Genomic DNA, 11,333 nt, shown 5'->3' on the forward strand with positions numbered 1-11,333 from the left:
TATTAGTCAATGCAAATCATTTGTGGTTATTGATTTATTGACTTTAAAGGCTAGTCTTAAGACCCACATGTTTTCTCAGGCCTTTGAGTGTCTTTAATGTCATATGTTTCATTGTCTACCCTTCCGTGTTTCTATTTTCCATCTGTATGTTCACTTATTTACTTGTATGCATATGGGAATGCAGTCATGTTACCTCTACTGCTTTTTTGGTCTTTTCATGTTATCATATATAATTTATGTTATTTTATTGTACAGCACTTTTTTTTTTAAAGGTTTACCTATACAAATGTTCACTAAAGTAAATTGCTGAATTTAGGATATTGTTTGCACAAGACAGATATGAATCAAAAAGTATTTAATGTCATCATCTGAAGTTATGAAGAACACAATACGCATTTTTTTATTATTATTTTCTGGTTTAATTTCAAAAAGCCATACAGTTTGATGGCCACATGCTTTGGTTGCTCAAACCTACGTAAATGTGGAGAATTTTTTTACACATGTTCTAAATTTATTTTGAAAAGAGACAGTATGCATTTAGCCAGCTGAAACTGCACATTTCCTTTGAAAAGTTTAAGACACAATGTATATAACAAGCGTAAAATAACATACTATCCCTGAGCATCCAAAACTGACACTGAAAGGGTACTTAGCACACTATAGTTTGCCGCATAGGGCCATGGACCAAGCGTCAGTATTTGACGAGTGGGGAATGTGAAGGTGTTATGTTATGTTACCATGGTAACATTAGAATGTTTATGTTACTATGCCGATGCTACCATTACCATGATTATGATACCTACATTACCATGGTTATTTACCGTAATGATTTATGTTTTGGTTTTATGGTTACGTTTTATGGTTATGTTACCATGAGGTAATATAACCATGGTATGTTACTTAAAGGGATAGTGCACCCAAAAATGAAAATTCAACCATTATCTACTCACCCTGATGCCGATGGAGGCTCAGGTGAAGTTTCAGAGTCCTCACAACACTAGCAACACAACTCCACCTAATGGAGGCGTACGGCGCCCCAGATTCAAACGTCCATCGGCATATGGGTCAGTACATAATGGGTGAATTTTCATTTTTGGGTGCACTATCCCTTTAACCAGTGCTGTCATCACGGTAGTGACTTGTCAAAGTACAACACCCACCTGTCCCTCAAAGCAGCAATGGTATTCATTATACATAGTGTTAAATCTTAATAACAATTAAATGGGTAAGATATATAAAAATTCATGGTTGTATAGTTGGTATAAAAGGGGGAAATTAGCCAGAGACCAAAACTTTTTTAGTACCAGGCTGTAAACTTATATCTAAGCTGTAAATTTGGTCATTTTAACATGGGTGTCGACAGCGATTGGCTCACTCTTGGAAGCAGCCTCAAGTGGCCATTTGAGGAGCTGCAGTTTCTGGCACCTCTGCACTGGCTTCATTTTCCAGCCCTAGAGTTTGCTGCTTGGTTGCCATCCACTTTGATCTGCATGTCAACTCAGGTAGAAGCTCAAACATCTGATCTGCTGTATCTCTTATGAAACAGACACACAAACATATGTACACACACATATGGGCTAACTATAGATAGGTCCATCTTTCTTTTACTTCATTCCTCTCTCTCTGTCCTTGCTGTACTAGTGTAGTGAAAATGAATGAAGCAGAAGCAGAGCAGTGCCATGCATATCAGTGTGTTCTTAATAAATTATGAACCAGATGTGGAAGGAAAGAGGCAGAACAGGCCTGTCTTTCCCACTGTGTGGCCGAGAATTCACTCCAAATAAAAAAAGGTATATATAGAAAGAAAGAAATCAATACTGCTTCCAAAAGTAGTGTCTTACAAAACAATTAACTTGCAAAGTAAGACTTTAACATAAAATGAGCAAGGTTTCCTGGACCTATATCTGTTAATATGCATTGCTTCTACCATGCTTTGAAAACACATTATTATATGTTTTTGGAGGAGAGGTGCAGAGGGCTGTTTAATGAAGCTCAATGTCACATAGTTATTTGCACAATAAAAAGCACTGTTCCACTCTGCCACAAACAGAAGCACCTAAATGATTATGAAAAATGATCATCTTAATAACAAAACCTGTGTTATCCCTAGCAATGCCATAAAAAAAAAAAGAAAAGTAGGCTATATACACGTAAATAGTTGCCTTCGTCTTCCGGGATGTTTTGTGTTCAAAGTGGCATTATGAGCATTTACATCAACAGACAACTGGTTCAACAATGAAGAGTTGGCTGTGTGAGGGTGAGAAATACTGTGGATTACTGTGACAAAAAACAACAACGATTCTAAGCATATTCGTCAAGACTGCAGCTGGACCATATGTCATAGATAATGACAAATGGGTCAAACATGATGAAAGCAAGGTACTAACAATCTGGAAATCCATCAGTAAAAAAAAAAAAAAAAAAGTTTTTTTTTTTTTTTTTTTCTTCCTTTACCTCTGGAGGCACAGCCCGGAGTTTTTTGACGGAAGTGCAGGGGCCTTGGCGATCACTCACGCCCTTCACCTTCACTTCCGGCGGTTCCCCCAGGGAATCGCTGTGTTGTTTACAAATACTTCGGGTAGAAAACCAGCAGAGTTTAGCTATAATTCACATTTTTCACGTCACTATATCACCGTGTAGACTAATCTGATGTTTGTTAAGTCTATAAACACAATGATTGAATAAACGTTACTATTTCTGTGTGCACGTTTTGTAATAATAACATGGTTATCGTAGATTGGCTGGGCTAACCGTTAGCTGTTAACGTTAGCCGTTAGCGGTGTCTGTAATAACCATAGACTGTATAAAAATAAGGTAATAACACAATAAACGGTCCCTGAATAAAATATTTTTTCCAGCGGATATCTTAGTTACAACATGATTGAGCTAGCAAAGCAGTCTTGTGTTGCTATGTGTGGTATTTATTCAGTTATGGGAAATCACAATGTCTAGAAAGCGTCAGTGGCTGCAGCTGACAGGGACAGTTAGCAAAGCTAACATCAGGACGTCATCTGTTAAAAGCCTCCCGTTGTCGGATACGACATGAAACTACTCCAGTTAGCTCAATCATGTTGTAACTCAGACATCCGCTGGAAAAAAAATATTTTTTTTCACGTTGACGAGACAGCGTTTTGGGTGGAGCGGTCGCTATGGACGCAGAGCTTGCTGTTTCTGTAGGTACACATTTCCTGGGGACACCTGACTGTCTCGGCCACGCCCCCTCCCGGTGATTGGCTAAAGCGCAGCATCGTTCAGACTCCAAGCCCCCCCCCTCTAGTCGTCTTTCACACAGGGCTGCCGACAGATTCTACAATGTAAATTGCAGAACCTGTCTTGAGAGATTAAGGTACTAATGATACAGTCAAATTTCAAAACCAAACCTAAACTTGACACCAAGGCTTTATGTTTATTTCTCCTTTAAGGCCAAAGTTAAATGCTTGCTTTAGAAAGGCTTTCTCATACATAAAGAACAACAAATCTGACAACAGCATCAACAGTTATAATCAAGAACAGATTGTGATGCTCTTTAAGAGAAGGGGTTGTGGAGGACGAGGACTGCATCCACCATAGATGGTTTTCAGTCATTTGGTAACCTTGGTAACCCCAATGTCTGTTGCCATGTGAGTGAGGGAATTTCACACAAGCCAAAATGTGGACACACATTAACTGTCTCCTTTGTAATACTGCATTGAAAGACATTTGTCTCTTCCTAGCTGGTCATCAAGGTTCAAGATTCAAAAAGTTCACAAGAACATCAGGTTTTATATGAGAATGAGTCATGACTCATAATGCTCATGTTTTTCTTTTCTTTTGTGTGTGAAACCTGTATGACATTAGAGAAGATAGATAAATACACTGCTAAAAAACAAGGTAACACTTAAATCACACAAAATCTTGGTGAATGTCTTTTCTAATGTACATTGTCTAATTTGTTGAGAACAAAATGACGTAACAACAGCCAATGGAAACCAAAACCATCAACCAACTGAGGACTGGATTCAAAATCACACCAAAAATCAAGGTAAAAAATTGAAATCAAAATTCAACTTGGGTGAATTTTATCACGGCAACTCATGATGTGACTTTGTAGTTTGTATGGCCCTGATGTGCCTGTATGTACTCCTGACAATGTCTGGGCATGCTCCTGATGAGCCAACGGGTGGTGTTCTGGCGAATCTTCTCCCAGACCTGGATCAGGGCATCAATGAGCTCCCCGACAGTCTGTGGTGGTACTTGGTGGCATCAGATGCACCAATACATAACGTCCCATAGGTGCTCAATTGCAATTAGATCAGGGGAACTAGAGAGGAAGTCAATGGCATCAGTGTCTTCATCATCCAGGAACTGCCTACACATTCTGACCTCATGAGGCTGGGCATTGTCCTGCACCAGGAGGATCCAGAGACCAATGCACCAATGTAAGGTCCGACATTCGCTCTGAGGATTTGCCTAACAACAGTCAGGGTACTGTTGGTTATGACATGGAGGTCTGTGTGACCCTCCAAGGATATGCCTCTCCAGACCATCACTGACCCACCGCCAAAGCTGTCCTACTGGATGATGCTACAGGCAGCATAAGGTTCACCATGGCGTCTCCAGACTCTTCTCTGAAGAGAACGGGTCACCAATGGTGGACCTGCCAATTTTGGTGTTCTCTGGCGAATACCAATGAAGCTGCATGGGGCTGAGCTGTGAGCCCAGGTCCCACTAGAGAATGTCAGGCCCTTATGCCACCCTCATGGAGTCTGTTTCTGACATTTTGGTCAGAAACATGCACACCAGTGGCCTGCTGAAGGTCATTTTGTAGTTCTCTGGCAGTGTTCCGCCTGTTTCTCTTTTACACAAAGGAGCAGATACTGGTCCTGCTGCTGGGTTGATGCTCTTCTACGGCCCTGTCCAGCTCTCCTTATGTAACGGCTGGTCTCCTGGTACCTCATCCATGCTCTTGAGACGGTGCTGGGAGACACAGCAAACTTTTTGGGGGTCTTGCTATTGCCTCTCCATTGCACCTGTTGTCACTTTCATAATCACCTGTGCTTCCTAAATGGGTGGATTGATATCCCTGAAGTTTAAGTGGCTTAGTTTTATACTGAGATGACTGAGTGTTACACCTAGCACCTAGCACTACACTACTATTCGATTTTTCGGCTGCCTTGACCGCCTTTCAATCTTGTGACTTTCAGCAATAGTTTTACCTTATAGTTGGTCATGAACAAAGAAACCTCTGGTCTTATGTTTCTTTAAAGCTGTTCTTCCTCTGTAGTATTTTCTGCAACGAAGCAACAAACCACAGACAAGAAAACTGCTTCCCGTTTTCACTGATATGCACAAGCCCAGTGTACATAACTGGTCATGTGATATGCGTTTTCAGGCATGTTAGTATGGATGGAGATCATTTCTGAAATGATGCTAAAACACTCATGTGTACGGAGATCAATGAAAGCTTATTAGTGTGGAAGTAGCCTTGGCTCTTCTAACAGAGCTGACAGATATAACCCTCCATTCACTGGATGATTTCAGATTTAATCAGATTTTCTCACTTGGGAATTTGCCCTCTTTCATTCATATTAATACTGGGAGGCTAATGACTGCTATGCCCACTGGTGATGTTTAGAATTACAAATGAGAGGTTTCAGGTGGATTCTGATATTAGAAATAAGCTGTTTCAATTGTTCCAAATTGCTCTTGATGTTGTTGTAGCCACCATCATTATTAGACCACACAACCACACAACCACACACATCCATGCTATAAAAAGGACATGTGACGATGGTTAAGTAGGGCGTGAAACTGTTTTCAAAGTTTCATTTTGAGTAGAGAAAAACATACTTGACTGTTCCAGTTAAACAGTATACATGATCTCGTGCTGTGAAAAATACTGTAGGTAAAAGAGAGCACATCTGATTACAGACATTCAGAGTACAGCAAAACAAATAGCTCTAAAGTTAACTGCAATGTGCCAGAACAAGGTCAGAGGAGTCATGGTGCCTCCAAGTCCGTCCCCATGTGAACAATTTGTCGAAGTGAGCTATTTCTTGATAGCTGCTCTGACAAAAGGTTTAACACAATTAAAGCTTTTACTTTTTGCCAGACTTTGTCTAGTATTGGAAAGTGGGTCAGTGGAATATCAAAGAGGTACAGATTTACAGTGAAAGTATAAGCATTGATGGAACAAATAGGGGTGGGTATTGATACTTGATACTTTTGAGGGATCGACCAAAACAACAACACGGTACCAAGTAGTATCAAAACATCTCCAGTCAGTAGACTTTGTGTTTCTGTCTCCAGAGGCGCTATCCTCTGGGCGAATTGTCAGTTCAATGTTTGCCCGGTAAGAAAAAGCTACAGAGCTGCAGCAGCAGCTAACATCCAACACCACAATAACACCAATAAATGGTCCCAGCAACTCACAACAACACCAAAACAGCTCGACTCTGTCGTTAACCCTGTTGATGAAAAGCCATGCAATGCTAACAGCTGGTTAGCAGTTGGCCATTTGGGTTGTTTTAAGGGGATAAAGGGAGGTGTTGTGTTGGTCTACTGGGTGCCTTAATCCTCAAGTGCTGTAAAATGAGTGTTGTAACACCTCTCTCTATGGACTCTCTAGTGTTTGAAGCCAATAAATTGGTATCTGTGTTACTTTTAAGATACTGTCATCAGTACTGGTATTACTTGTATTATTTCTAACTAGTGTTTCTGGAAAAAATGTGTATGGTAGTCAACGGAAAGAGACAAATAGGTTTTTTTGGTCCTGTTTAAGTTGTGCCATAAACTACATGTTTTTGTTTGTCAAATTAAAAACTCATTTTGCAAGTCCAAAAAGTCACAATTCCTCATAAGTTTGATATTGTACATTTTTCACATGTATGAAACTGCTCATTGAACTACATGTCCTGTCACCAGCTAGCAAGCTAGCTAGCTAGATAACTTAGCTATGTTCCATAGACAAAGGTAACGTTAACTTACCTGATGTGTTTTATTTAGCAACTTCTGGTCTTTTTAGAAGCTGGTAAGTGAAAGAACAAGCGAGACCTCTTGCTCGTGTGAGTACATCCCAGTACAAAGCACACAGGCATCACAGCTTCAGTAAGAGAAAGTAGAGAAAGTTTTGATGTCACCCACGCAACTTGTGTAGTCTTTCTAATTCCGTATTTCCCCAGTCCTATGGACGACTGCAAAAGTTTTACAACAAACTGTGACCAAACTTATCTTTTTAACTGACAATCATATGCATAAATCATGGCACAATTAAACCAGCTCAGTGGCCTAGTAGTAGAGTGTGTGTTTGATCCCCGGCCAAAGACAAAGACTATAAAAATGGGACCCATTGCCTCCCTGCTTGGCACTCAGCATCAGGTTGTAATTGGGGGGTTAGATCACTACATGATCCCCAAGCGCAGCACCGCTGCTGCTCGCTGCTCCCTGCTCCCTCAGGGGGTGGGTCAAATGTGGAGAACAAATTTCACACACTCAGGTGTGTGACAATCAGTGGGACTTTAACTTTGACTTTAATTCAAATGGCATCAAAACTGATTTGTCTCTCACCAGTAAAATAAGTAAATATAGCTAATTATTAAATAGTAGTATTTCTCTCTCCACTGATAATAAGTATTTGTTTCTCTACTAATACTACTATAGGACCATGGAGCCTTTGTTTCCTAAATACGATCTAATGTTGGTCCACCAGAAGAGGGGAGATTCTGTCTCTCTATTGGCAGTTGAAGGTGACGAAAAATGAATTTTACATTGAGTTTGTGAATTCATATTTATTTAGTGCTCTTATGAGGGAGAGCAGGAAGAGACAAGGATGGGAATGGAAGATTGGTAGCCATTGCATGGCACTGACATAAGTCAAAATATTACAAGAAGTTGGCAAGAAGGGTAAAGTGCAACACACAGTAGTCATGTTGCAGAGCATTGCGTCAGTTGATGCGTCATACAGGCCGAGAAAGCAGTTATGATACAATATATAAACAAAGGAAACAGGCTCCTTTCATTGCATTATATGAGGCTCTTGGAATCCATGTCAGTTGATGTCATAAAAAGCGTCAAAGTATGCACGTCATGGATGTATTAAGAGAACTTGATACAGCGTTGGAGGCGGGGCTGCATCTACTCCTATGAAAGTTGCTCAGTGGGGCAAAAGTTAGACTTCCTGGGTATAAAATAACCCGGATCTTCCGAATCAGTGGGCCAGTAGAGGCACACTAGAACAGCTAACTCTCCTACCAGTGGTATAGGGAAATGCTCCTGTGGGTCATATTAGTGGGTTGGGAAAAACAACCTTTGGGTTTGTAGGGGTTGGAGGACTTGTTGGAAAGATCAAACTTACATTATCATTGTTTGGCCCTGTTGCTAAAAAAAGCTACTTCATCAGATAGACAGAAGCAGGCGTACAGCATGAATGATATTTACAGTTAGCCCCCAGTTATTCTTCTTTAACGCGACAGCCTCGATGCAGAGTGTCACCTGCCATCGCTACCATTCAGTCCAGAGCAGTTCAACATGATAGCTCCAGCCTGGTGTCAGTGGATCAGCTCCTTTTGTTATTTTTAGGTCAGTGTTTCTTGGCCCCACATCACCTGCTACAAGCTGAACACGATCCAACGACAAGAAGCCCATAAGCTTTGATTAATTCATTAAATTGTCATAAGGTTGTTTTGCAAGACCACAGCCAGGCCGCACCTTTCCACACGTTCACGCCCACAACACACGGCTGTGTGACTACACACACATAGATAGAGATGTAGGCTCAAACACACACAGGTCAGTGTTCCCAGAAGCAGGTTGTACATACACACAAATGCACACACACACAAACATTTGATCTGACCAGCTGCTGTTTAATTGATACTTATCCTTTACAGTGGAAGTAGATCTAAAAAGGAACTGAGCGGATCACCTGTGCTTCCTTTAGCATCATGTGATACTGTTGTGTGTATGTGTGCACATGTGAGCGTGTATGTGTGAGGTGTTGAATCACACTGAACAATACGGTGGGTAATTAATTTACTTTCTTATCGTGTGTCTTTGTAGCCAAACCTCTCTCCCCTGTGTGTGTGTGTGTGTGTGTGTGTGTGTGTGTGTGTGTAACCTACCCCCTCCCTCTCCCGCTGGCTCTGTGCACAGACCTCAATCTCATTAAGACACCTCTGAACTTTCTAGAATGTCACGGCCCCGTTACCTGAAGCCACCGCGGACACACACTTGGAGGGTTTACTCTACTTTCTGCAGATGCCTGGCAATTAATTTCAGTTAGGAACATGTTTCACATCTGGACACTCTTTATTTATTTACCTCCATGTTCCAGGGTTTATTTATGATTGTTCAATTGCTTCAGTCCCTTCTTGTAGCCATTTTTTCAGCCTCATTAGTATTTTAGGAAGGGGTGCTTTGAAGGGCTTCCACTCTGGTGTAGGCCTATTTTCTAAGAAAATATTTACCTTAAATCTGCAAGACACTATGTTGTGTTGAAAAGTTAAATCTGTTCCTCTGTCAGTGAACCTCAGTTCTGTTAGATGCTAATCCTGCACTTGGTTTTAGGTGGTAACTTGTCATGACCTTGTATAATAACCTGCAGGATTTCGATCAACAGCCCCTGAAATTAGAGCTCCAACTCTGGAGGTCAGGTATGTTTTCTTAAGTATGACCTGAGGTCAAACTAACATGGCTGCTCAAAACACCAAAATGAAACAGTATTTTAACAGTGTTAAAAAAAATAAACATATAGGAAATTGACTGTATTTTGCATGTATCTAGTTTGAGCAACTGCTCAAAGTACTCTACAACACAAGCACCACTCACCTATTGGTAGTTGAGGCTACCGTGCAAAGTGCCACATGCTCATCGGATCAACATTCACATACGCACTCACACACCATTGGGATCAATTTGAGGTGAGTTTGCCCAAGAGACTTTGACATTTTGACAGCAAGAATCAGGGATCAAACCACCAACATTTTGGTAAGTAGACGACCATTCTACCTCCTGTGGATTATTATTAGTACATATTAGTATGATGATTCCCAACTGGTCCAGCCAAGGGGTCCAGATTTCTCCTTCGTCATTTGTTCAAGGTCCACACACAGTTCAATGTATTCAGTGTCATACTTGCATTTGGCCATGTCAGAGAGCTAGTTTGTCTTTGTCATGTAGCTGTTCGCTAGTCACTCACTCTACAGCAGGGAACAGCCCTTCAAAGTAAAATCTCTGTGCTTGAAATTTACTGTACATTAAAATAAAGTGTGTTTTACAAACCTGACATATTCGCAAGTCACTTGCGGACCATTCAGAATGGACCCGGGACCCACTTTTGGACCAGGACCAACCAGTTGACCAACCACTGTATTAGTACATTAACTGCTATAACAGTTTAATCATGCTTGTATGCAGCTGAGCACCTGCTCAAATGGGTTTACAAAACCTTGGGGCCCTAAATGCAGCCTGGGAATGACAGTCTGACCACTTTTGATGTCCTACCTCCAACAAAATGTGCTACCTTTGGCTGTACCAGATTTTGTGCTTCAATGCTTCAGTGCTTCAATTAGGTATATTGTTGTTGTGCTTGCATCATCCAGTAAGTAACATAATGTATATTTAGTCTTTCACTCCCAACTATCAACTCCAGCTTAAAAATAACAACTTCCATTTCCCCATTTCTGATTTAAACTGCACCCACTTCTGGTTTAAACTTTGCCCACTATGATGTGCAGATAGGGATAAAAATAATTTCATGGTTAAACAGTTACAGATAACGATGCAGTCGGTCGTCCAGAATGTTGCTAAATTCGTCATTGATCCTCATTTGCTAATGTTTTACTAAATACTTGGTTGTAAAACTGGTTCTCATTCATGTGACAAGGCAGCACATGGAACATCTTGCTCGCTTGCTGATTTTCTGTGCTGCTGATATCTGCTGGTCAGGCTGTGGTGGTTTGAGTCCAGCGCAGGCAGTTAGATTAGTGTTGATAACTTTGGCGCTTTGGCTGCTGTTGGTGGTGCTGATCAAAGGCTGGCTTGCAGGATAGGAGGCCAGCACAAACCCCAGGGGGGTCTCATCCCGGACTGCCTCGACTCCCCCGATGGATCAGCAAACGTTGTGTTGTTTCTGTTACACAAGTTAGACTCTGCCGCTGGGTCTCACCTGTGTAGCCCGCTGTGAAAATTGGAATTCGAATTTTGTCTACCTGGGCAGGCCTCCCAGGTAGAGCCTATGTGCCTGGGCTGAGCTCTGGCCCAACTGAACCCCTGGTTATGTGTGTCTGTGCTTGCGTGCGCATGCAAGCATTGGCTTGGTTTTGGAGCAAGGTAAGGGACCGTCTTTGTACACTGAG

The sequence above is a fragment of the Epinephelus moara genome, chromosome 4 (assembly GCF_006386435.1).
Source record: "Epinephelus moara isolate mb chromosome 4, YSFRI_EMoa_1.0, whole genome shotgun sequence".
Classification (NCBI taxonomy): domain Eukaryota; kingdom Metazoa; phylum Chordata; class Actinopteri; order Perciformes; family Serranidae; genus Epinephelus; species Epinephelus moara.